Source organism: Amblyomma maculatum, chromosome 1 (genome assembly GCF_055883805.1).
Source record: "Amblyomma maculatum isolate TAMU_Amacu chromosome 1, ASM5588380v1, whole genome shotgun sequence".
Classification (NCBI taxonomy): Eukaryota; Metazoa; Arthropoda; class Arachnida; order Ixodida; family Ixodidae; genus Amblyomma; species Amblyomma maculatum.
In genome coordinates, this window is record NC_139344.1 from 108,879,346 (window position 1) to 108,906,051 (window position 26,706).

The 26,706-nt window shown below is 44.0% G+C and overlaps 1 long non-coding RNA gene across 1 annotated transcript in view; it reads right to left on the bottom strand.

Moving 5' to 3' along the window:
* Positions 1-908: 908 nt before the first annotated feature.
* The window catches only part of LOC146203475 (uncharacterized), a 68,572-nt gene continuing 42,774 nt past the window's right edge, over positions 909-26,706 (bottom strand). The window contains exons 3-4 of the long non-coding RNA XR_014702390.1: positions 11,839-12,955; positions 909-1,903 (exon numbers count right to left, since the gene is read on the bottom strand). This is a non-coding gene — a long non-coding RNA (uncharacterized LOC146203475). The remainder of the gene's footprint in view (positions 1,904-11,838; positions 12,956-26,706) is intronic.

Here is a 26,706-nt window from a genome sequence, read left to right on the forward strand (position 1 = left end):
TATCAGACCCCGTTTTTGAAGTACAAACATTTCTGGCATGAATAAGTGAAGATGATGTATCGTTGACGGTTTATTTATTCTCAGAAGCACTTCAATTTATCATCGAAGGCACTCTCGGAACATTCTAGCATTATAATAAGGGTCACGGCTCAGTTGATATCAAGTGTCGCGACCAGCATAACAGAAAAGGCCATTCGATGCGCAAAGAACAGAGCACGGGCATTAAGGGCAGACTACACGGCATGCTTATTTCCTTCAAGTGTTCAACTTGGAACGGCGTATTCTTTTATCGTATTCATTCTCTTCACGCTTTTTGTTCGGTAGAGTGAAATATAGAGCTTTAGTAAGAATAGAAATTCGTTGGTACCCTTGCGTCCGATTAACAAGACCTCTGAAACCCTAACTGACTTTCAGAGGCACGCGCCTTTCTCCAAAGGCTTAAACTAGCGACTTTATTTCGAAACGGCCTTAAAGGGGATCAACTGTACCACGCCCAACTTAACTACAAAACGAGTACCAGCCGGAGAAGGTTTGTTGTTAGCGTCACGTTCTAACCCAAGACATCATGAGGGGAATTTCGGTAGCTTTTGCAGGAAGAAAACAACAACAGCACCATATTAACAGTATGCACGAGCATGTTGGGGGCCTTGTCTTCTAGCAGATATTGAAGAAAGTGCAGATCGTATTACCATACTCATACAGGGGGATGCATAGTCGTGGCTAAGAAATCCAGGGCCAAGTAATGATGTAAAGAAGACAGTTTCACTATGTTACTGTTCTCAGAAATAAACTTTTGTTTTCTGAATTTGCCGTACCAATAACGGCTCGACAGAGACATCACGCGCGTGGCCTTTCGTTTGGTAGAAATAGGCTGGATGTCAGCAAGCCAAGCATATTTAGTTCTCCTTGAAAGGTAGCTATGAAGAGAACTAAAGCAGAAAAAAATCTGCGTGCGACCAGTGTTTGAAGTGATTTTAGTCCCTTATAAGGAGGCAGCCTGTTGTCGTCAATGTTTTTTACAAATGAATTTGAACGTCAACGCGTTAAGCTGAACATGTTGAAGCTGGCTGGCATCATCTCGAGGAAAACGAAAAACCAAATCTCCAGGTAAAAATGCCGGTAAAGGGAGGGAGGGGGGAAGTTAACCTTTATTAATGCCATTCCGGCGGTGTATCCGGTGCTAAATGTGTGCCTAGGCTGCTGCAAGTAAGAACGCTCGAAAAAGCTCACCATGTTCTGAAAGCCAGAATAAAGTCTTTCAACACACAACAGATTAACTCAGGATGTGCGCTTTGCAGTCAATGTCACGATTCGGCACTTTTCCCAGAATCCAGTGATATGTAGCCCTCAGCAACGCAAGCTTGTTATGGTAACATCAATATGTAGCGCACCCCACTATCAGCAGCAAAAACGTGGTGCGTGCGGCTTGTACCTGAAAGAGGCGCCGGTGTCTCTCATCGTCGACCGCCTGGCCCACAATGTCCTGAGAAGGCCACTGCCAAAGGTTGGGCCAACCGAAGGGCGCTTGACTAGCGTTGTAGAGAGGTTCCTCAGCAGAAAATCTCAGCTTTTCCCATACAGACTGGGCCGGCCGTGCTGTTATGACGTAAGGCGTTGCAGTTGGTTTTCTGCTCCCGAACAGGTTAATTCGACGGCCTCGTCTTCTCCAGCTAATGTGCCCTCCTGATGTTATAGAGCTCGCGCCAGTGCTCGGAGCTCGGTCGCGTTCCCCGTCTTCGGATCGGCCTTTCGGCTTGCATTTCGCCAAGAAAGATTTCAGCGGCGACGGCACCGTCGAAACTACATTCGATGAGTTGGCTGACGTTTGAGCCTCATCAGGGAAAGTGCTTGAGCTTGCATGCGGCTGAGACAAGAGCGAATGCGTTGCACACAGGAGGAAAGCCTGGAAAAAAGAAAAAGAAACACAAGCGCTGTAGACACACACGTGGTTTACGGCCGCACTATCTCTCGACTGGGGGCAGGACGACTGTCGTCCATTTGTTATGATTAAGGAATTAGGGCGTGCTAAATAAGAACAGTATTCGCTGCTTATCTTTTCATCCCTTGCACATGGTTCGTAAGCGTGAACGTTGGATACACGGTAAGCAGAACATCACTATTGGCAAAGGCAATCCATAGCTCTGCGCCGAACCACCCCATTTCGACTGTGCAAGAAGTCAGCGCAGAACATTTACAGCTGCTCTATCCAATATAACGTTGGCTCCGCGCTGTGTCTTATGCCACAGAGCTTAAGAAGGGCGCCCGTTTGGCTCCGATTTTGCATATTGGATATTGCATATGCTGTTCAACACGCTACCGAGGTTCGATCCGAAGACCTTGGTATTCATTTTTTTTTTCAGCCTCAAAGCTAACAAAAATAGCCTCTTCCTGATTTATTTACTCCTAGCGCATTTTCACTTCATGTAATTCGATAAACCTCGGCTCCACATCTGTTACTGAATTAAAGTAGTAGTGCAGGTGAAGAGGAAAGAAGATAGTAGGAAGGGTAGCGAAGACTTTCTCACAGAGTATTCGTTAATAGTTGCTATTAACTCTCATATAGGGGAGTGGAAGGAACAGCTGAACCGCTGGAATGTCGCTTCGTTGGAGTGGCGTTGACAGGGCAGACTTATGGACTTCTTCAGCCTACATGTCCCACCATTATGGACATTTTTTATTTACAAGCACTCGGCGCACGCACATACATCATTTGCCCCTGAACGAGCTAGCATCAAATGATTTGAGGTTCAATTGAAAAAGTATTTTTTTTTTATCCTTTGAAACTTAGATCGCATGTATATTACAGAAGCATTGGGATTTAAATTATCGATGTGTACGAGAGAATATTTTAGTTACCAATGTATCAGAACGCGTAAAAATTTATCCCTAGAAACAGTAGAAAACGAATTAACAACAGGAGCAAAGCAGAAAATGCCACTATCGTTGTGCCCTTCTTGACAAGCGCCATACACCGAATATATGTATATTTCCAGAGATTGTTCTATCAAGGGAATAAATGAAGTATACTGTAGAGATTTCTTTATTTGTGTTCGGGTCGAAGAGGCGATGTGAGGACACCGCTAGCAGTGGCACATGATAAAAGCTCCGTGGTTTGATACGCTACTAAATAGCATATTCGCACCAATATACTGATATGCAATATACTCATGACCTTCACTGAAGTCCACCTGCAGCGGTACCATACCAGTGGTTCCATACCAGCGGCCCCATAACGCAGCGGCTACGACCGTGAGGTTACCTGTTCCTTTTTGAAGGGGGGGGGGGGGGGGGGGGGAGGGAAGGCGGTGTGAAATTAGTTCCGGCACAATTGACCGTAGAAAAACAATCCCCGCGTCCCGCATCGTATCCGCTCGCTAGATAGTCGGTCTTCGGAGCGTGAGCTTGTCTTGTGCGTAGGTGTGGCAGAGCCAAGACCCGCAGAATACATCCATCACTTTCGCTGCACTATAGATACCGTGCTGTGGGCATCTCCTTGCCGCGCACGTTGTCTCGTTCGAGCCTCTTGCTCTGATGAGAAGATGCGCTTGTGCCGCTGCGGAGGCGGAAAGGAATCGCCGGTGGCCTCAGCTTTCGCTCGGCCGCGTTTGTTCGGGAATGCCGACGGGGATCCGAGGTATTCATACCAGAGCGAAAGATGCAGAGTGTATTGCCCTCGTGGGTGGAGTGACCCGCTTAGTGGGAGTAGGGCAAGAAAAAAAGGAAGAACGCTTCCGAATCAATCCGTGCATTTTTCACACCTGTACTCTCCGCGATGAGGGGGTTTGAGCTGTGTCCGAACTCCTTTCTGACGCACTTGTGCAAAGAGAAAATTTCATTCGAGAGTGATGGCATGCATGGGATATTATACCGGGAAAAGAACGCGTTAGGTCTATGCATTTCTCCTACCTCTCGAATCGTTTCACGTGGCCCTCCTTTAAAAGGTAGATGCTGATAAACGAGTCCGATGTGCTGCAGTGATCCTTGTTTCTCCCTCTTATTGAGGAGCTGATAGGTTTATAACAGTGGTAGTAGTGGTATTACCGCACCCGAGTCAATAGAAAATGAAACAAAAACTATTAATTGAATATCTAATTAGTGGTAGCTCCTAAATGGTAAACACGCAATAAAAAAAAAGGGCAGAAAAAGTAACCTGAGGATCCGATTTGCTACAAATTGTTATTAGATACCAGCTTGGCAACAATGCTAAACTTTCTAGATTAGTTAGTTGAAATAAAATATTGAAGCGAAGAGGTAATCGACTCCGAATTTGTTAACGCGCCAGAATGGGGTTGCCTCAGTAAAACTAAAGGTACTTGACATAATAGGCCTCACTGAAACTTGGCTATCGGCAAAGATAGATAGCTGAGAGTTACCAGTAAGAAGCGCTACGACATTTATCGGTGCGACAGGGAGTCTAGATGTGGCGGAGGAGTGCTTGTAGCTGTTACAGATACTATTATGTATTTTCTGATCCACTTTGTAAACGCGTTAGAACTTGTTCTGTTCAAAATTCGCACGTGCTCTAAGAAATTGATATTGGTCGTTTGCTATCGTTCGCCGTCTGCTTCCTCCACCTTTGTTAACGAACTTCATGACGTCATCCATATGATTACAGTCCGTTATCCGAACAGTCCATTTATTTGAATGGGCGATTTTAGTTTCCCCAACATAGTGTGGTCTAATGTGCGTTCTTCTTATTGTGATCTCTTTTAGAGCGAATGTGACATATTTCTGAATCTCTGCAGTGATTTCAAATTGTCCCAGCTTGTAATACAGGCAACTCGAATTTCGCCTACTACTTCTAATATCCTCGACTTGGTACTCACCACAACGCCTGTTATTTTCCAGCCCATATCATACTTGCCAAGGTTAAGTAATCACCTTCTGCTTCATATTTTGTTGCCCTGGACTGTTCCACATCAACGGAACCACAGAAAGCACATCCGTAATTACAAGAAGGCTAACTTTAATGCCATTAACCATGAACTCTATTTTTCTAGATGATTATTTACCAAGCTTTCACGATCGTTGCGTGAATACAAACTGGAGCCTGTTTAAAGAAAAAGTTGCTGCGCTCACTGAAAAGTATGTTCCACGCTTAGTCATCACCTCTAATCGACAATCACCATGGTTCACTCAATCGTTAAAATGGCTTTGCAATCAGAAAAAAACGCAATTTCCGCTCTGCAAAACTAACCGGTTTCCAAGAACGTTGGACTGCTTAGCAGGCCGCGGCCCTTGAATATAAAACTGCACTCAAGCACACCAAGGATGTATTTTTCAATGACACCATTACCTTCCCTCTTAATAAATAACCCTAGGCAATTTTGGAGCTTAGTTAACAAAAACGAGGCTTTACATCAGCTTTGAAGACTCTAGTGACGAGCTAATCCACCCAAATGAGTGTGCAAATGTCCTTAACAGTGCAGTGTATTCGTTTCAGCTTTTTCTAAATATGTGTGTCCTGAAAGCCCTCCATATGTCAGCGCTGACTTTTTGTCAATGAATTCTATTGTCTTTGATTCTGCTGGCGAGGAAAAAATAAACGAAAAACAAAACATTTCTTCATCATGTGGAGTTGGTAGTATCAATTCCAAGTTCTTGATTAAAATCAAAGCCCAACAATACTGTCTAACCTATTTCAGCATTCGCTTCAAACAGCCTGCATACCGGGGGACTGGAAGGTCGGGAAGGTGATTCCGTTGCATAAGTACGGAGATAAACATTCCCCACGTAATTGTCGACCAATCTCACTAACAAGCATTCTGTGTAAAATTATGGAGCATGTTAATTACTATCACCAAGCATCACTCCTTGATTCTAATGCTTTTTTACTGACAGTCAACATGGGTTTCGGAAGTTGTTTTCCTGTGAAACGCAGCTTTTAACCTTCACACATGATCTAAATTCATTCTTTGACAGGGGTTCCGTTGTCGACCGACTGCATATTTCTTGATTTTTTGAAGGCTTTTGACAAGGTCTCTCATCACCTGCTTTTTCTGAAACTAAGTAAACTTAACCTTGACCCTAACGTTCTCAGGTGGCTGCATTCTTTTCTTACAGATCGTTCACAGTTTGTCGCTTCTAATAACACATCATCCTTCCCTTCTCCAGTTAGATCAGGCGTGCCACAAGGCTCTGTGCTAGGGCCTCTTCTTTTTCTTATATATATCAATGACTTACCTGATAACGTATGCTCAACAATAAATCTTTTTGCAGATGACTGCGTCATATACCATGAAATTAACAATGATTCTGACGTTGCTTTCCTTCATTCCGATATCAATCATGCCCTTGAATGGACTAACAGGTGGAACATGGAACTAAACATTAACAAATGCAAGTATATGCGTGTCTCTCGTCGTAACACTTTATTACCCTCATACCGTCTTAATAATAGTAGCCTTGAGTCTGTGCCTTGTTATAAATATTTAGGTGTATTTATTTCCCACAATCTTAAGTGGAATGCTCATATAGATCACGTACCCAACAACGCCAATCGCATGCTAGGCTACATACGTCGTAACTTTAGTCTTTCCTCCAGATCCGTAAAATTTCTCCTTTATAAATCGTTGGTTCGTAGTAAACTGGAATATGCTTCATCCGTCTGGGACCTCTATTAAGAGGCACTAATCTATCAACTCGAATCTATTCAGAACCTTGCGGCCCGTTTAATTATCTCTAACTATCATCGTAGTTCTAGTGTCACTGCTATGAAATCAAGCTTATCACTGCCACTATTGTCTCAACGGAGAAATATATTTCGTCTTTGCCTATTTCATAAGATCTACTATGACAACCCCATCCTTAAGAGAAAATTCATAACGCCACATTGCTACATGTCTGCTCGGATCAATCACCGTCATAAAGTTAGTATTCCTTCGTGCCAAACAAATCACTTATACAACTCATTCAACCCCAGCACATCGGCTCAATGGAATCACCTTCCCTCATCGGTTGTGTAAATAAGTGACCATTCTGCGTTTAAATCTGTTTTAGCTAATGTGATGTTAACATAGCACATTGATTTCTTCCACACTGCCATTTGTTTATTGTTTTTAATTTATCTGCTGTTTTTAATAAACTTCTTTTCTCTTTTTTTTCCCCCAAAATTGTGCGGCTGATTAGGTGTATGATGATATTTTTCAGCAGCTTTGTTTCCTGCCTGCTCGTAAAATTGTTTCTATGTTTGTTTATGTGGTATATTTGTGTGCTTATATATTTTGCTCATACGTCTGTGCCAGTAGCTAATAATTCTTATTCTTATATTGTTGTAACTTGCTTATTTGTGCCAGCCTTACTACTGTTCACATTCGTATTAATACTGACTGCTGATCTTCCTTCCTTTCTTTTTTTTTGTTGCTTTTATTGTACCCCACTCCCCTCTGTAATGCCCTCGGGCTCTGACGATACTGAAATAAATAAATAAATAAAACTATTTAAATGTGTGCGTGCCTTCATGTAACCTCTTGTTCCATATTTCAATACGATAATAGCAGGTCGCACTGCAAATTGGCGGCTTAAATGACGGAATTCGGTATTTTGAGTTCCAGGGCAGAAAAAATTGAATGCAGAGAAAAATGAGTCGGACTAAGTATTTGGGGATGCAAGAGAAGGTATTCTAGCACTTAAAGGGTTTGTGTTAGGTATGCGGAATAACACAAAATTGAAAAACTTCTAAAAAACACATTACTAGGCTCAGTAACCTTTGTTTCTGGTTTTTTCTTTTTGTTGTTGTTGCACATTATGCCCCTTATGTACACTTATGCTCTAAAGTGGAGAGGCCCAGCAAAGGTCTACACTTTCAGCATTTTTATATGATTAGGAGTGTCTACCAAGTGTGCACGGGATAGCAGGCAAACATATAAGGGGGTACCTGGAAAACAGTTACTATGTCCTCAGAAAATGCCGTCTACGTTTCTTTCATTTCCCGTGGTCACACCATCCTTGCGCACGACTGTACATTACCCGCTGCTACATCTCGTCAAATGCCAAAGAGACGCGAAAGCATGTTCACTGAAGTGCACTTCACTCTTTCACTAACGATGGAGAAGGAGACAAAATGAAAAACGTGTGATACGCCTAGCCCTACGCTCCAGCTGTGCCCGTGCAAAAGAAATGCAAAGCAACTAACTGTGATATACGTCGGTCTTCCGTATTCATAAGCGCAAACCGGACAGCGTTACAGAAATAGAGATTAAGGCGCTTATTTTGCCTGGTTCGCAGTTGTCAGCAAACTATCGAGCCCCTAATTGAATGTTACGGGTGTTCACCGAGCTCCGTGCACTTGAACAAGCACGCCGTATAAATGCTCGCAAAGTTTTGAACATTTGTTAAGGAAGCCTTTATTTCCGCTATATGACCCAAGAATGACCAAGTATTTAATCTTGAAACTTTCTTCGCTACATTTTTCGAAGTCCGCTATCCTCTCTACCGTGTCACTATGCTCGGACGCATTTCATTTTCAATTTGCTTTCGTTCAAGAAGCTGCACTGCGGAACCCACGTTCTGACCATCGTTATTGCAACGCGGCTCACTCTCTGGATGACTTAGCACAGCCGGCGGTCCTTGCGGGCCAGAAGATAGCCTTATACCCTTCACTTCCGATCCTCTGCTGTCCGAGCCGGGAGCGTGTGACAGTTTTGACTGAACAGCCCTCGCGATGCGCGCTGGCCCGCGATCCTCACGCCAGATCTCAGCGCACGCCGCCGCTCTTCAGGGCGTGGCGGTCATTTCTCAGCTGTCTGCTGATGGCCCTTCGTTTCCGGTCGGTTAATTCCACTCGCCTGTTTTCGGCTGGAGTGAGACTTGGGATTCATCTTGGCCACTCTTCTCAGAAGTCGTTCGTAAAGTAGTATACGGGTATACGTCCGCACCCCCTCCCGCGCACTCCACCCCGCCCCCGACGTACGACTAGTGCTCCGTTCGGCGAAACTTGGGCATGCGACTACCTCCTCGCATCTTCTCAAGCACGAGGACCAGATTCTCGGTGGCTGCTGCCTCGAGTTCCTGATTGTGTTAGGTTCTGATGTGACTTCAGGCTCTCCGTACAGTCATTCCAACTCCTGTGCCACTGAAATTGATTCTTTAGCTGCGATGGTCAAGTGAAATTGGAGCACTTCGCCCCGAGGTTGCGACTTTCGTTGTGATGCTTTTGTGGCAGAACAGCTGCAAAACGCAAACATCCCACTACTTCACCTACCGCTGCGCAAGCTTCCAGTATATTCTCTTTCCGCAGCAATGTTTCGTCTGAGGGAAGTGCGCGGACTATGAGCAGCGTCAAGGAATGTATGGGCGGAAATGAATATTTACCCGTTCGTGCACTTCCTGGTAAAACACGCGAAAAGAGCACGTGGACAATGTAGAAGTATACGGGATGCCATGAGGCTAACAACTAATGTCATCTTTGGCACACTTTCCTACGAGATCAGTTGACATTAGCGGAAGACTCACTTATGATGTTATGCTTGGGTAGCTGATCTCATGCAGAATTTTCAAAGATAAGGAAATATAACCATATTTGTGTCAGTGAGATATCTGACTTTTTTGCGAATTAAAATTTTATCATTGCATAAGCCGGGACAGGGCATGTTTGTTTAATTTGTGAGTTTGACTGGGCATTTCATTTTTATTTTTTAGGGGCGAGACGACGTTAGGCCGTTACCCTCGCGCTTCAATCTCCCTTCATGCGTTTCACAACTTTGTATCGTGAAGGCGTAATATGTAGCTTATTTAATCATATAAACATTGGACCTCATGTTATTTGGACTTACGTTGATAAGCAATAGCTGATAGGCAAGGCATTTACCCAGAATATTTGTCAATGCTCCGCAGAAATTTAATTCATGTTAGTTTGATAAGCTACGGTTTCGTACAGCAGTCGCAAGCCTTTCTGAGTAACAGCTCCAGAAGGTTGTACTAGGGCTTTTAAATGTATTTCTGGAGTGTATGGTTCACTAAAGTTAGGCTCTAGTCTAAGCAGGAATGGCAGCATCCTTGCTAGCAAGCGACTTCTTGGTGGTTGTGAACACACAATGTGATAAATCGACATGAGACTTTAAGTACAGCACCGGACAAGAAAATGTCACGAAGTCGCAGACGCTGGCAGTAATTCACTCCAAAATATTTATGGGCCAAAATTTTTGTTTTTTACTCTAATTGTTGTTGATAGCGACTCACATTCTCGTTTTTAAGGGGAAGGGGTGTACACCTCGTTGACCATAATTCAAACATAATGCACTTCTCGTGTTTCGCGCAAATGGAGTGAGCAGCAGTGAGAAACTCGGATGCGTTGCCAAGGGCTGACGCATTCCTTTCAAAGAAAACTGTCGTTTCATTCGTGAAGCTGAACAATACTTTAGCACTGAGGTGAAAGTACATTTTTTAAAACTTTAGTTAAGGTGAGTGAGTAAGAAGCAATGGGGGTGAGTGGCTGAGGGGCAGCAGTTGGTGATTCGAGGCAGAAGGGAATGAATAAAAATAACCGTAGGCCGTGCCATTAAAGTATCGCAGGTAATGAGCGGGGAACAAATAATCGAAGCGCAACAAGTTTCTCTTTCATTTACTTTGTAGTCATGCTTTTTATCCGTGCAACCGCAGGATTTGTTTCGTCACATGCTTCGGGTTATACGGCGCCTGTCTGCACGACACGATAGTTGGCCCAATATATAGTGTTCATCCTCCGCAAAATTGCCAGTATAATCGACAATCCTTTATCTTAGGCACGCGGACTATCTTGATGCTTATGTGTTTTGCATGAGCAGAGCGTGGTCTGCAGCTGTGGCATACGGTGTAAGCAGTTGTCGACAATTTCTGTTCTTGTCGCTGTAATCGATTTCTTCTCTTGCCTTTCTTGGTTGCAGTGTTGCCCAACGAACAATTAGCCTTCATTCCTGCCTTCGTGCACGTCGGCTAGCCGGTTTCCACGGCCAGTTGACAACATTATCTAGGTGGCTGCATCCTCTAGGAAGAGATAGTTCTGCTCAAAGTAAGACAATGCTAGCACAGAGCAAAATGTAAACACGTCAATAACGCCACACTGGGTTAGCGAGGATTACGACCCCTTTTGCGCAACTAACGGAGTCTGGTGGCTCCAACGTCAATGCGTGGCCACTGATCTCATGGGCAGTGAAAGAGCTTGATGCATTCGCGTCCTTTCTATTCATGAGCCCTTGTTCGGAAAGGGGTTACGGTTTGAGTTTTTCTATCCTAGACGAAGACAAATCCACTTGTCGAAACGTTGGCTCGGCCTTCGAACTGACTCGTACCCCTTTACCGTTGTTCAGTGCTCCCTCATATCGACCCTGTGGAGACTCTAGAGGTGGCCGAAAAGCTTATTATGAGCGCTATTCATTTTTGTTGGCCTCTGTCTGAACCCGATGCATCAGCCCCGTCGCGCCTTCGAATCTTGTAGGTTAGAAAAGCAATATTGCTATGTCTGAAAAAAAAATCGATGGGTCTCAAAGCTGGGACAACAAAATTGACTGTTGGACCTACGTTAGCATATATATTTCTCGCTATTATATGCCAAGGTATTTTATATTTTGTTGATCGCAATCGAGCCGAATAAAAATTTCCCACTAAAGGCGCGAGCAACCTTAGCAAGGGCAGCAATGCATTATTTACATTTCTTCTGACAAAGTTCCAGGCCGAAATAGAAGACACTTAAGACTCGTAACGAATACACTAGCGAGAACCTTCAATATCCAGTAGATCATGGCCTTGATCTCTTTGATCTCAGCTGCGTCACTTGTGAAGTTCAAAGTACGAATTTAAGCTATTGGCACTATTCCTATCACGAAACGCTGAGGCGTGCACACACACTGCATTATTTCTTACCATTGCCCCGTAGACTTCCATGTCGATTCAACTGATCTTCAAGCAGGTTCTCTGATGTCTCAGCACGAAAGCATTTCTTTCCGTCGATGGTACTAGGCTCCCCCAGAGCGGCACTCCTCTAGAATGTGGCCGGAGCGCACTCCGTATCCCCTCTGTGTTCGAGGCATAAAATTTTACTTTTCTGGTGGCTGGCTATCACGAGTACTGCGGGCTTTAAATTTTCCCATTGCCAGGCTTGAGTAACACGAGTCGAGAGATCGCCGCTGGTCACTTCCCGCTTCACGAGGACGTTCACACCGCAGAATCTGCCTAAAGCTCGGAAACGATCTCTTTTGCGAGCCGCTTGTTTTTAGTCTTTCTTGTTGTCTGTCTCGTCACGACATCTCAGCTTAGGTATTTTATGCAACCACCGCGCCTCTCCGTCTTTCACAACCCAATGGACAGTCGGTCAACCATGGCCGCTGTCGTTTACGAGGCTGTAAATACGAATACCTCGCAGGGTCGGATTCGGGTAAGTCATTCCTTCTCTCTTTCTCTCTGTCTGCCTTTCTGAGAAGGGTAGAAATTTACAAAAGCTTTTTTTTTTTTTGTTTGTTTGTTTGTAACCTCTCTTCAAACAAGTTCCGCGCGGTCCTTGGCAGAAACAGCGCTGTTTAACGGGCAGCAATAGCATTCATTCTGGCCCTAATTCTTGGCTAGCTTCTCTACATAAAATTATAAAATACAGTTCTATAACAATTTTTGCGTCATCTCTTTGCACATGTTTGAAGCCCGTGCCGATTTAACAATATATTGAAGTTTAGATTTTTTTAGCAGATTTTAGCGCCGTCGCTTTCGCTCTGAGATTCAACTTGAACTCGTTCGAACTTCTTCGCTCTGCCGCTATCCCTGTATTGAATGCGAAACATCTTGTAAATGTTGAGGGGCAGCCTCATTTCGCAAGCCGACGTTTCCACAAGAGGACTTCTCTTCTTTCGGGCCGCGCGATCATCACTGGCGAGGATTATGTTTCCCAATAAGAAAAGAATGGGAGGGAGAGGAAGCGAGTAAGGCAATTTAGGAAGGAATGTTTCCTTGGGGTTGATTTCTCGTAACTTGAAACATGTGGTTCTGTGACCTGAAAAAGAAAAAAAAAGTTGGAGAAGCAAGAAAAAATGATCAACTAGCAAAACAGGCAGACTCGATATTGACACATATTTTAAGGCGAAAGCATTTCCTGGCTCATAAGGGCCGTCGTCAGAGCGTGTCACCAAAGCATGTTCTAATCAATTGACACTGAAAAGCATCGTGTGCACGCCAAGAGTCCGAGCCGAGCGACGTTCTGCGAACATTTACATAATTCTTCTTGTCTAGCGTAAGAACGATGATGGGAGCTGAGTGAAATAAACAAATAAAAGCGTTACAGATGAAAAAGAAATAAAGAATGCAATACACATCTGGAAAAAAATAAAAGTTTGGAATAAAAAATAAAAAATGAAAAGCAAGCAATGTCGACGTGTGTAGTGTCGTGACGACATCAGCAGCAGCGCCCAGGCTTTCGCATTTCTCCCCTGTAGTTTCTGATTTTCTCGAAAATTTTCTAATCATGGGTTAGTAACTCGATGAAGACCAGATATGAATTACAGCTGGAGCAGATTTCTTGGGAAAAGCTTTCGAAAGTGGTGAAATATCAGCTTAGGCCAAGAATACAAGCACTAAAATAAAAAAAGGGAGGGGGAGGGAGTCTAGAACTGGCGAAAGTAAAAAAAAAAGAACAAGAGCGAAAAAGAAAACAAAATAAGGGAGGAGAATCGGAATAGCCGAAAATTAGTGTACGCTACGCATTCCAAGAAGAGAACTATAACAGAAAGATTCAAGGCAAAGATGGTAATAGAAGACCACACAAATGGGAAGAAAAGGAAAGAAAGAATAGACAAACACTCGAACTTGTGCTACAGAGGACAGAACAAATACTGTAGAAAAAATGGTACGATTCGCGCTACCTCTTATTGCCTTCCATTGGAATTATAGGACGGAGGGAATATATTTCAAAGATTCTAAATTTTCCGGTAGAGTGGTTTATTGCTGCTGGCTGGAGTGCTTTAAGTTTTTAGATTATAACTTCCTTCTGTATATTTCGCGCCTTGAAATTTAAAGCCTGGTTAGAGAATAAATAATTTATTTTATCAAATCTATATTGGTTCTGATTGAAATGCTATGAAACTGCTTTCGGTTATTTTTGCCTGTATCTGAATGATGACCATGTCATCTAATAATCATTGACTACACTGCTTTTTCGATGTATTGTTTCTTGCACAAGGAGCATTCTTAGAATAATATAACGTTCGATTATGTGCAATTAAAGCTTGATTTTATGCAAAAACTAAAATGTGTTGTGGTATTCTTGACCATGCTGTCACTTTGTAGATGTTCCCAGGTAGCACAAAGTGGGCTATGAAGGGTGGGCCCCGGTGGGCCCGATGTAGGCAATGCAGGATAGCCCAGGTGGGCTCAATGTGGGTGCTGCAAGAGGGGCCGACGTAGGCCCGAAGGGGGCTGTCGACAAAGCCCCAATTGGCCCCACTAGGGGCCGATGCAGGCAGCCCTTGCGGGGCTGCCCACATTTTTCCGGCATTGTTAAAAGGGCACATTCCGCCAACTCCCCGCGATGGTCCTACTTTGGACCGATTTGGACAGCAGCTTTGGAGGAATATTTTTTTTTTTTATTTCAGTTAGCCCCTCAGATAATCACATAGGACCAATGCGGGTTCTATAGTGCTATCCGCACTTGGGCTTGCCCACATTATTCTCATAGGGGTCCGACGCAGGAAATTGATGGAAAGCCGTAGTCCAAGTTTTCCCAATCAATATTTATGCACATAATTAATTATTTTATACATGTCTGCACTTTCTAAACAACCATGATATTAAATTTTAGAATAATTCATAACATTCATCTAGCCGAAATGACTTCATGTACATCTTGTTCAGGCTATGGAGATGTGTGTTCTGAACAGTAATATTGTGCTGGGAGTTGCAGGCTGTCCAAAGCAACCCCATAAGAGGCAACAGTTAGCAATCAGTTTGTTTTAGTATTTGTAGCGCAATTTGCATGAGCGCGAGAACTAAAGCCGTGTAAATTTCTAATCGACTAAACATGGCAACAACTGTTATACAAAGCATCTATAATAGTAATTTAGGGCAACATCTAATGTAAACAAAGGTTGGAAACAATGATTACGCAATTGCACACACGCCTTCTAGCCCCATTTCGGCCGATGTGGGACCTACAGCGGTTATGTGTGCGCAGCCCCAATTGGGCTGAGTGCTAGTTTTGAACCTAAAGCCCACTTGCTGTTGCACGCGCCTTCAAATTCCCCACAAGGAACCAATTTTGGTATCATGCGGGCCATCCCGCTTTCCAGCCACATTACGGCACATGTGGGATATAAAGCAGTTTTATGTGGGCAGCCCCAATTTGGCTGGACGTTGTTTTTGAACCTAGAGCCCACCTGCTGTTGCACGGGCCTTCAAAGTCCCCACAAAGGACCGATTTTGGTACCATGCGGGCACGCCCGCATTCCAGCCCCATTACAGCCTATGTGGGACCTAAAGCGGTTTAGCTAAGTCTGCCTCATTTGGGCTTCACGAGGGCTTGCCCAAATTGAGCCCTTATTCATATTTCACCTGCCCTCAAGTAACCTACAAGGGGCCGATTGGGGCAGCATGTGGGTATGTCCGTTTTCTTGCCCCACTACGGCCGATGTTGGTCCCACAAAGATTTAATGGGGGCGGCCTCATTTCGGATCTGTGAGGGCTTTCCCACAAAAAGCCCACATTTAGGTTGGATTGCCCTCAAATATCCGTCAAGGGACCCTTGTGGTCTGGATGCAGGAATGTGCTCTGCATTAGCCCAAGAAACACCGCTATGGGACCCATGCGGGAGGAGCAGGGGCAAGCCCAAATGGGGCTTGCCCACTTTTGCCCCATCGGGGACCGATGCAGGTTTTATGATGGTTGCCCCAGCCCCACTTGCCTACATCGGACCTACTGGGGCCCCACATTCTGTGCTACCTGGGTTTGCATCTCTTACATCTGGGTCGGAAACGAGGATGTGGTTGAGCCGGATTCTTGCTACAAAGTTTTGCATGTGCTAGAATGTCTGTGATGTTGGTGTGACGTGTGTTTGTTACCTTTATTTGCTTCCGGGAATATTTTCTTCGGGTGGTCGTTGCGTATTATCACGAGGTGGTACTTCCACGGAATATTATTTATGTTTGGTAGGGCGTTTGAGTACGTTATAAAATGAGGCTTTAGTGTGGTCCCTTTTTCGGGGGCCAAATGCAGGGAAGCAAAGAATGTTTCTTCGAATTAGGGTTGCTTTTAACAACTGCACTTTGTTTAAGTGGTCATTATCATAACTTTATGCCATTCTAAGCCTTTTCGCCTGTCCTTCAAATATGCTTTGCCAATAATAGTCTTGGATGATGGCTGGTGAAATACCGGGTTTGTTTATAAGAGGTCCCAAATTAAAAAAAAAAAGAAGTACTGGCTTTAGATTATTTTAGCCATGGGATATATTAGGGGCCACGATGGACAACGGGAGAGAGGCAGAGGCTTCAATTACTTCGTCAGTGAACCAAGTAAGTTCATTAACTATTTACATTTCTATTTTAGGTAATGTTCTATTTGCACAATTAGAGCTCATCCTTCAGATCGCATAGCCGAGAAAAAGAACATTTCTTATAGATATATAGAGCGCGTTGCAAGGCCCACAAATGTCACCCAGATAGGCTAATTCCCATCGTAAAACCATGCCAGCCCGTTTCTGTGACGCTGATCTAAGAACCGTCGCATGGTCGCGTTACTTGAACAAAACAGGTGCGGAAACCTACTGCCATTGACATCAACTGCTTGGAAGGGCATCTTCGTACTGACGTGCAAATGTTGGAAATACTGAGCAAAAAACTAAATAACATTTTCAGGTTCTTATGTTGATGAAATGAAGCTCCTTTATTTCTTAAAAAAAAAAAAAAAAGACCTGGTGGAACCTTCCGGAACGTGATGGGCTTGCTTGTGGGAAGGTAGCGGTTCAGAGGTATGTTCGTTGTATCGGTATGTCTTTGTCTTCTCATTTGCAAGCGTCTGCGAGCGCGGTTTGTAATATGTCACATGTATTCTCACGACGTTGTGTTGGCTGCGGTAAAGCTTGTAGCGTGCAAAGCTCGGATTGTGCTGTGTAAGCGCTTCTCCGGAGAGACGTCCCGTTGTGGAAAGTGGCAGCATGTACTGCTCGAACGGCGTGTTAGTGCGACCTTGGAATTTTACCTTAAAAGGTGAGCAAGCGAACTTTTATTGCTTTCAAGGCGCGCGTGGCATAATTGGAATATCCTTCCTCCTGTTACCTTTGCTGCTCGTTTTTTTTTTTTTTTTTTTTTTTTTTTACTGTGTCGCACTAAACAACATTAGCTACTTGAATTCACTCGAGGAGTTTTTACTGATGGGTTGGCGCGTGAACGATAGCTTTACATTACTTACGCGGTTGCATTAAAAATTTGTTAAAAAGAAGTGTTGATTATAAATGATGTTGCAGAGACGTCAGGGATGTCTCGCGCCTCGGCGAGCCCTGTAGCCTGCTATGAATTCCTCTTGGGCGTTCCTCAATTCTCCTTCCTCTACACGTCCCATAATACATTACTAGAATACACTTGCTTATCCAGCACGTAATAGCGCTGATTATAGTGCTCGAATAGAACATGAAATACAGAACATGAGGTCTGAGTGAATTGTCACCATCGAGCAGTAAAAGAACTGTTCATTAGTGTTTCCTAAAACCTCCACTTTCATTTTATTGGGCTTGTTCATGAGCTTAAAGACATGATTATTACTGGCTTGATAGATGCGTACTACCCTGGATATATTGGCAGCAGCAAAGGACCGGTTAATGTATGTCTATTCGGTTTTCGTTTCAGTTGTTATGCAGTGTGGCATGCACTTCTCTCGATTATCTCTAATGCGTCTTGCAGCTTCCTATTTGAGCCGTGGTTCAAGGACCAGGGGCTTCCCTAGCCTCGAAAGAAATATCAGCTGTTTCGAGAGTGAAACAAGAAACTTCAGAAGTCCGAACACTGATGTCGCCAGAGGACCGTGGCCGAAATAGTAAATGATATAAGCACCCATGTATCGTCATCAGTTGCTGCACTGGTTGAAGCTCAACCCAAGTTCAAAAATGTTAAACGCTATGGTTGCCTTCGCAGCAGCTACAGCAAAGCATTTGCTCTGGGACTCCACTTTCATCACCCGAATGACTATAGATATTAGGACATCTATAGACAGATGTAGTAGACATGCTCTCATGTTACCATTGGTGAAGTCACTGCAGCTATAGTGGAAGTGTGTCGCTTTGAAAATAGGTTTTTTCTTAATATTTGAACTCGTAAAAAGCAAGGAACTTCGTTTTCAGCACCTGTTTTCAGCACTACAATGTTTGATGACACGTATATCCAGAAAGATTTGTCCTACAACACATTTTTCAACAAGTTTGTAGACCTTGTAGAATACTGTGGTAGGCAGGGTGGGAACCTTCACGATAAGGCGGTAGTGTTCATGTCCAGATGCATTGAAACGTAATGGGAACAGCCTCTTGCTTATTATTTTTTCCTGCGTGTGAATGCCTTTTTAAGGTTTTCGTTGAGAGACTTGGTGTCTCGAGAGAATATCGGTCAAGTTCTTTGCTCCCTCTTTGATGAGAAAGTAGAAAAATGATTTGTAGTGTGCAGCACAGCTGTATACAAGCTGTGGAAACTACTTTAGCCAAGAGTTAAAAATAAAATATTTGAGGTAGTCCTGGAGAACAATTTTTATACATATATACAGCTGCCAGCCGTCTGGCGCACCATAAGAAAAGTTTTGTTTCAGAAATAACAAATTATTTAATTAGGTAATGTTTTAATTAGCTTAATATTGACTTCTGATATAAATGTGATTTGCGAATTTGGAGAGCGCCTTCACAAACCCCCATTTCTTTTGTCTGCGATATAGAAAGTCGCAGTGTATCGTTTTTCCGAGTTCTAAAGAAAAGCAGCTAAACACAAAAACAATCACGTGACAAGCGCATTCGCGCGCCACGATTGTGCTGCTATCAACCGTGGATTCAGTAAACCAAAGTCCCCTGCGATCGTGTGTCGATGGCCCAGTTCCACCGTTAGGCTGATAAGTTGACGAGGGCTGCATATCGAAGAAATCGAACTTATCAACGCCAGCCCTTCAGCAACTGACACTGCTCATGCTACACAACGACTATTTGGACCGTATTCACCTATATACAGATGGCTGGGTAACCTCTACTAGTTCTGCATGCGCCGTCGTCGTTCCTGCGAGACAAGCAAACATTTACCATCTAATTTCGCATAAGACTACCTCCACTTGAGCAAAACTAGCCGCAATTCATGTTGCTGTAAAGCACATCTTTGGACAAGCTCCTCAAAAATGGGCGGTGTTCTGTGATTCCAAACCTCCCCTAAAATGTCTTCAATTGGTCTTGAGCTATGGCGACCGTGAGCAACTTGCAGCGGAGGTTCAACATCTGCACCACCAGGCATTACAAACAAGAGACTCACGAAATAATTTACCAGTGGATACCAGGCCATAGTGGAATTGTTGGCAACAACTTAGCAGACGATGCTGCTCGATCAGCTCACGATACAAACAGAATTCTCGATATGCCATTGACTGGAGTCGACGCATCAAGGCACCTTCGACTGATCGCCCGAAACGTGACCAGGCCATCATGGTCTATGCCTGGAGGCTGGACGCCCCACTCGCCCCACTTTGAGCAGTTACTTCAACTGCAGGTACCATTCGGCCTCCCGCGCTGTGATGCTACAATGTTGTGTCGCCTGGCTAGAAGCGAAATTTACAAACGCCTATTCTCATCTCATCGGCATGGCAAACTCTCCAACGTGTGAGCAGTGTGTGTGTGGGGGGGGGGGGGGGTGGAAACTATTGCGCACATACTTTGTGACTGCCCTCAGTTTGAGCGTGAGCGTGCCTTCCTGGCTGCTACACTCCGCCGCTTGGACTCTCGCAATCTTACTAAAACTAAGATTCTAGGCCCCTTAGATAACTCCTTCATCATAAAGCAAATCAGTGAAGGCGTTCCTTAAGTTTTTAAAGGACTGGGGGTTGAGTTCAAGACTTTAAGTGTACGATCTTTACCCCTTTCACTATAGATCTATGGACATGTACAGACTCCTTTCCTTGGCGCTCTTTCTTTCCTTTTCTTCCCCTCCCCACGTGTAGGGTAGCCTACTGGACATCGCTTGGGTAACCTCCCTGCCTTTCTATTCTATTCTTTCTCTCTCTCTCTCTCTCTCTCTCTCTCTCTCTCTCTCTGTGCACCGTCACAGGCGCCGACTCACTCACTCGGGCGAGGAAACCACCGCAGACATATTTCGGCCTGCCGCTGGAAGCCACGGCCGCAGCTGATTTGATTCTCTCAAGCAATGGTATAGAGCAGGGGAATAGTGGCGTGCGAATGTGCTAGTAACGTAATTATCTTTGTAATTCGCGAGGTTTCTTTGCAGCCCAAAAAAAGATACACGTGAGGCTTTCGTTATCACAAATAAATGGAATGGGGGATTTCAAAAGGTGCTGTCCACCTTTGAAAATCACATGTATTGACTCAATACAATATTTAGTAAATTATAAACATTGACTAATTAACTAGTTAGCAATTCGCGAAACCAAAAAAATTGCATATGGTGCTCAAGACAGCTAGCAACTCTATGCAACTGGCTTCCCTGGCCTACCTGAAATGTTTTATCTTTTATCCCTTAGCTAAATTTAGCTTGGACACTCTGTATGATAAACTGTTCTTGCTCACACAAGTTAGGCTTCATTGGTTTGTGAGGCAAATAAAGGCTGAATTTTTCACGGGGCTACTCATGCAAAAGGCAGGACACAGGTTCCAAGGCTAAGTACTTGCGCCTATTCAGACGTCGACGTTTGATTGTGTGGTTTGTGAAGAATTGTTTTGTGGCATGCACAAAATTTCAGTTGCGCAATATTTAGCCCTGTTGTATTCAGTAACCTCACTTTCCCCACCCTCCTCCTCAAACATAGCGGGCTTGATTGGTTGGTTCTATTGCCAGCTCAAGGGCCAGTTGGCCTTGGTGATCCTGGCCGAGGACATTCTCGACGCTTAATAGTGCATTAAATAAAGTTCTTTCCTCCTCCGCCTTTCACTTGATGGGAATCTTACTGCCTTAGCATGATGCGTGTAAGCTTACTGCTATTTGTAAAAAAAATCTGCCAAATACAATACGCTTTTACGTAAATGCATTTACACATAGTGCTGTCATTCCCGCATGTTCGTTTCCATTCGGGATCTCCTTCACTTTATGCCCTGAGAAGTGTAATCCGTGCGCACATAGCTGCGCACAATTTTCATCGTGGTTATTTAATATGAACTACTTCTTAAAATGTTTTATCAACCTTTATGTATCATTATACATATTGGCTGGGAAAGTGCAAGGCCAAATTGCTTGCAGCTTAATGCTAAGCCGTTGCGATGTAATAGTTTATCTTAAAATAACTATACACACGAAAATAGATGTGGGTGACAATACACGCTTTTTATGTGCCTTTTTCATCTTCAAGCATGGCCGTACTGCTGCAACATTATACTTCGTGTTATTATTGGAGCTGTATACTCGTATTTCATCTTATTCTGTACCTTTACTGTACCAAGTTATTGTTTCGTCATCTCCGAGAGCTGAAATTAAACTGCAGTCGCATCTACGACATTCCACTCTGCCTTTGTGTTTTTCGTGGTGTGCAAGCACTACTGTGCCTTCGTGACTCATCAGGCCAGCGCATGCAATTCCAGCTCCCTGCAGACAGAAGAATGAATGTTGATATAAGTATGGAGTAGCCCAACCTGCTTTTACACGACTCGCACTGAAAGGCAAGGTCGACGGAGACGGAACGATGCTAGGACAAGTCGGCTAAGGATTGACCCTGTTCAACATAGTTCGCTTAACTTGACAGTCAGATTTCCTGACGCACTTAAATTGCGTCAACCATTATGGTGTCAATTTTCTTCCCAACTTGACCGAGCATCGCTCAGACTTTGTAGTCGTTGGCCTTGTGTTTCGTAGTGTACAAGAAGAAAAGATTCATAATCCGTGCCGAGCATACGTCACTATGACGCGTGTTTTTTTGTTTCTTTTTCTTTGCACTAGTACTCAGAAAAGTTCTCAGCGTGGCGTGGCGATGCAAAGAAACTCTTGCCCCACTCAGCCGTCAGCATGGGGCTCTAAAGCAAGTTTTGCTGTCAAGGGTTGATCGCTGCACCCAGTGGTTCTGTCAGTTGGCTGGCATCGCCTGGTATTGCGGCGGTTCATTGCCAGTTTCGCTTCGACCACGGCCTCCATGATAGCTGCCGCTTCGGTGCCTATTGCGCGTAATCGTTTCGCTCGCGATCCGGCCCCAAAGCGCTGAAGCGGAGTGATCTAAGCCTGACGCCCCCGCTTGGCGGTGCGTTATATTTGAAGGCGCATATACGGTTGATATCTGTGACTTTGTAACGCGTTGTAGAATATTTTTGAATTTGGTTTCTTTGCTATACTGTTTGGGGGACTAGTTCCAATTCCTCAAATACGACGTACTCACTAAGATAAAAAGTTATAATTTAATTAGCGAACTGACTGAAGCTTCTGCCTCTTTCTTACCTGGTGTCCGTAGTAGCACCCGGGCTGAAATAAACCTCAAACCAGTTACGTTTTTCTTTTAAATTTGGCGGCTTCCAAAAAAATAGGTGTTGCTCTTGGTCTGTTGGTCTTCTCTAGAATACTAGAATTTAGGTCTCGATTTTTTTCACCGCACTGGAAAGATTGATGTCTAAAATGTTCGATTCCTTAACGGTTTTGTTAGAAACGCTGTAGAAAATTTTTACCGGGAATTTTTCGAACAATGCGTGCGCCCGTTTTTATGTAGTCCGATGCTGGAAACCATGAGCAGCGACCGCGATGACGACCAGTGGTCGACAAAAAAGACGTACCGAAAACAAATATAAATTTCACTCGCCAGGCATTAATTCGACATTTTTTGCGCAGAGTAACGTCCTTTTCAATTTCACACTCAATGCTGTTACGACACAATAACGCACGCCCTCGTCGACGAAAGTTTTAGTGGGCACTGTCATTGCTTCATTCACGAAATTGCAAACCCTGTGGCGCCATCTGGTGGCAAAACCTGAAAGCATACCTCTCGCGGTGTTAAAGCAGGGGTGATTTTTATTTAAGGACGCACTGGACAGAGCGCAAAATATAATACATTATGGCAAGCACTCCTAGAATAATAAAGAACAATGTGCAGCTACGAAGATCAGCGATATTTTGCTAACATGTAGTCAGGTGGGGGGCTACACTGAAAGTACTAGGGTTTCTCCGCTAGATAGCGCCTCGGTCGTTTTTATGCGATTTTCAATGGCAAATTAAAATTGTAAAGCCTTTTTTTTTATATTGTAGTGCTCGATCTGTACTATATGAGGAAAGATCTTTTCATTTCCACCATAATCTCATTACATATTTTGGCCAGTGTTCTGTCACTTTAAGTATTAAATTTTCCACGAACACCGTGGGGTTGAGAAAATTAACTTTTAATCGATAACACAAACAAGTAAATTTAATAATTTAAGGCTGCTGCGGCAACTATATTAAGATGTTAGACTAATGATTGGAGTGTTCTTTATGCATGTTGCCTTATCACGAAGATGCCAGCATTATTAACTGCCCAGTGATCTATCAGCTAGATTTATTTATTTGTTCACAGCACATTTCCCGAAAAGTGAATAATTTTTCACCTCCTCCTGTAATACTTCACGAACCCTTGGTATCCTTGTTTTCAACAGTCGCCTGCATGCGGCCTCATTACTGTGATTGTGAGGCACAAATTGATCTTTACTTCGTAGTTTGCTCATGCTGGAGTAGGCGAAACGCGGCTTTATCACTTTCCTTGTAACGCGAAGAATAATATAGACTACGGCACAAAGATTGCGTTCTGTTGTCTGTGCATGCTGAAAGCCGCTGCAGGCACGGATTTGTCATTTTCCTCGTCGAGCAAGGTGCGCCCAGATGTGTCGCGAATGATTGTAGCCACTCGCGTCTGCTTCCACATTTTTCCAGGTTTTTTTATCCGCTTTGTGGCGTCATCTAGATATTTCTCCGCCGAATTTAAATTGAGCGTTCACCAGAGCAACGGGCACTCGTAGTTAGACGAACACCGAGAACGTTTGCTGCTATCGTCGCCGCCAAGTTGCTTGGTTCTTATGGGGGCGCAAACCACCCCAATAAAGATTGGATTCTATAGCTACTACGGCTGTGTTTTTTTTCTTTCTTTTTTTGCCAACGGCACTGCCCCTCGACGGGACAGTACTCTTAATTCAACTTAAGTGCATCTTATGATGAAAATAAAGGCGATGTTGACAATTATGAATATAGCGCAGGCGCATAAGTTCTTTTAAGGCAATTAATTTAATAACTGGTATTCCAGAACTGCCATTAATAGGTATATTTGCGCACGTCGGCTCGTTCAAGAATCAAGAAGTTTTTATTCAATGGCACTAAGAAACATTTGTACACAGACATTTGGACCGATAGCCAAAGAGGAAGAGGGCTTTGTCGGGCTGGTTGGTTCATGTTGAATGAAAGGAAGGAACAGTTGAAACGGACGGGAGGTGTAGGAAGGCAAGACAGACGCATGAGCTCATGTGTCTGTCTTGCCTTCCTACACGTCCCATCCATTTGAGCTGTTCCTTCTCTCCAGCCAAAGAGGCTAGTCAGCGGTACAATACAAAATAACATGTAGTTCAGCCGTTACAAACACACTGAAAAATCACGAACTGCCGAGTTCACTGGTTATGACTCATTTCTCTGTCCTATCTCCTGCTCTTTTTTCCTGATTGTGTGCGCGCTGCTGAAACAGCATTGAAAAAAAAAAAAATAGATTTGTAGCCTTGCCTATGTTCCGAAAAAATGTCTCTTGTATGTCAGTTTAAAATTCCTAGGTTGTTTCAATTGGCAATTAGTTCCAAATTATAAAAATGCCCATGCTGATTCTGAGTATCTAGCATTAAAAGGGTGAATCAAATTCAAGAAATTTCATTGGAGAACTAGTTGACGCAACAATGCGCAAACTGCAGGCAGTACACAAATCCTAACCGACGCATTCTACTGACCCACGAACGGGTGCTTATTAGCAACGCTCTAAAACAAGTTCCAGCACGCTGTAACGATGTCGTTGGTTTCAGGGCTGCGCCACAGAGGTGTTGGCTTGGCGGAACGGCCTCCCCCTGGCGCTTGTTTGCACTGTTGCCCCTTTGCCGGACGGCTGTTTAGTCAAGGAGTTACAAATAACTCTGCATGCTCTGTTGATGCTTGAAATTTCGCAGTAGATACGCGAGACCCAAGCTATCGAAGATCAGCCGCAGACGAATTCCTTTGCCTGGTCGCTAGCACTGAGAGCGAGAGTAGCTGTTCAAGCGTACGGATTACCTTTATGTTGGCGTTTGCTTAATATGGCGCCTGTTGAAAGACACTTCACTAATCAGAACAGAGATTTCAAGACACACTCCTCAAGAAAATTCTAGATGCACTTAAGACCCCTTAAGAGAAGCGAAAACCTTTGTGACTGGTTCTGTAAATCATACACTGCAGAGCAGCGGCTTCTTCCAGGCCGGATTCGAGGGGAGTACCTCTACTCGGCGGCGAAAGTGCACACTCGTTGCGGCGCTTGGTATCCATAGCTGGCAGCAGATGGCGTGCGCCACCCTGCTTCTTGAAGACCAGGGTGAAGGCGTCCTCGTTGCGCCCCTACGTTGCCATGGAGAAGGCAGGAACGCTAGACGAGGAGAACTAAAATATTTATCTCAAGTACCCGGCGTTCTCGTTCATATATCTCATGGACACGTTTTGCTCACTCGAGATTTTCAACATGAGCCAAATAAGGCTTTTTCCTTAAAATATGCATATATATGTGGCGAAACTGCAGACTCGCCTGGCCGGGCAAGGTCAAGTGAGCTCGGCAAACTCACTACGGAGCTTGTGCGTTCTGGTGGGACAATGCGCGAATGAAACTATAAATGTGAGTGTCACTCGTTTAAAGTGACGCTAAATGTGCTTGTTTGACAGGGCTTATTGACGTGTCGAACACAATAGCCATAAACGTAAGATAACAGGTCAATGCAACAGGCCGCGTACCAGGAACAAAACGTGTTCAGAAACCTATCGCCAGCGGCATCGACTCAGTAATGATAATGAACAATGCAAAGGGCCCCTGCGAAGTGTGATGCAAAATATTAAAGCACTAAACTAAATTACATCAAACAACCAGAAGGTATATATAACATTCACGCGCATAAATAAATGCAGTTTACGTACTTTGATAAGCATAAAGCGTTTCACATTTGGAAAAAATATTTTAACTTGTTTTTTAGCGATCCCTTGCTCATTTAGTATGCTCTGCGTAGTAGTTATCCGAGGTTCAGAACAAAGCTTTCACGCGGGGTAGGTGCGTCAATGGCCCCGGTTCAACGTTGTGGGTTGCCTTTTGCAACCGCCTCCGTGCAAAGTAGATTATCTGTGTCAAACTGCCAGTATTTCTTTGTCCTTGTTGTGGTAGAGCTTTACAGCAAGCCGAAGACAATGCATGCTTGTTGAGAAACTATTTGCCGCTGCCTACGCCCATTTGCGGACAATGTGATAATGTCGCGTCAGCGCTCGACCTCCCCAACGCGTCGTAAAAGTGCCGGCTTGTTGTGAGGAGACACGTCTGCACAAGCAGAATTCATCCTTTTTTTAATTGAATTGCGAATATCACATTTTATAG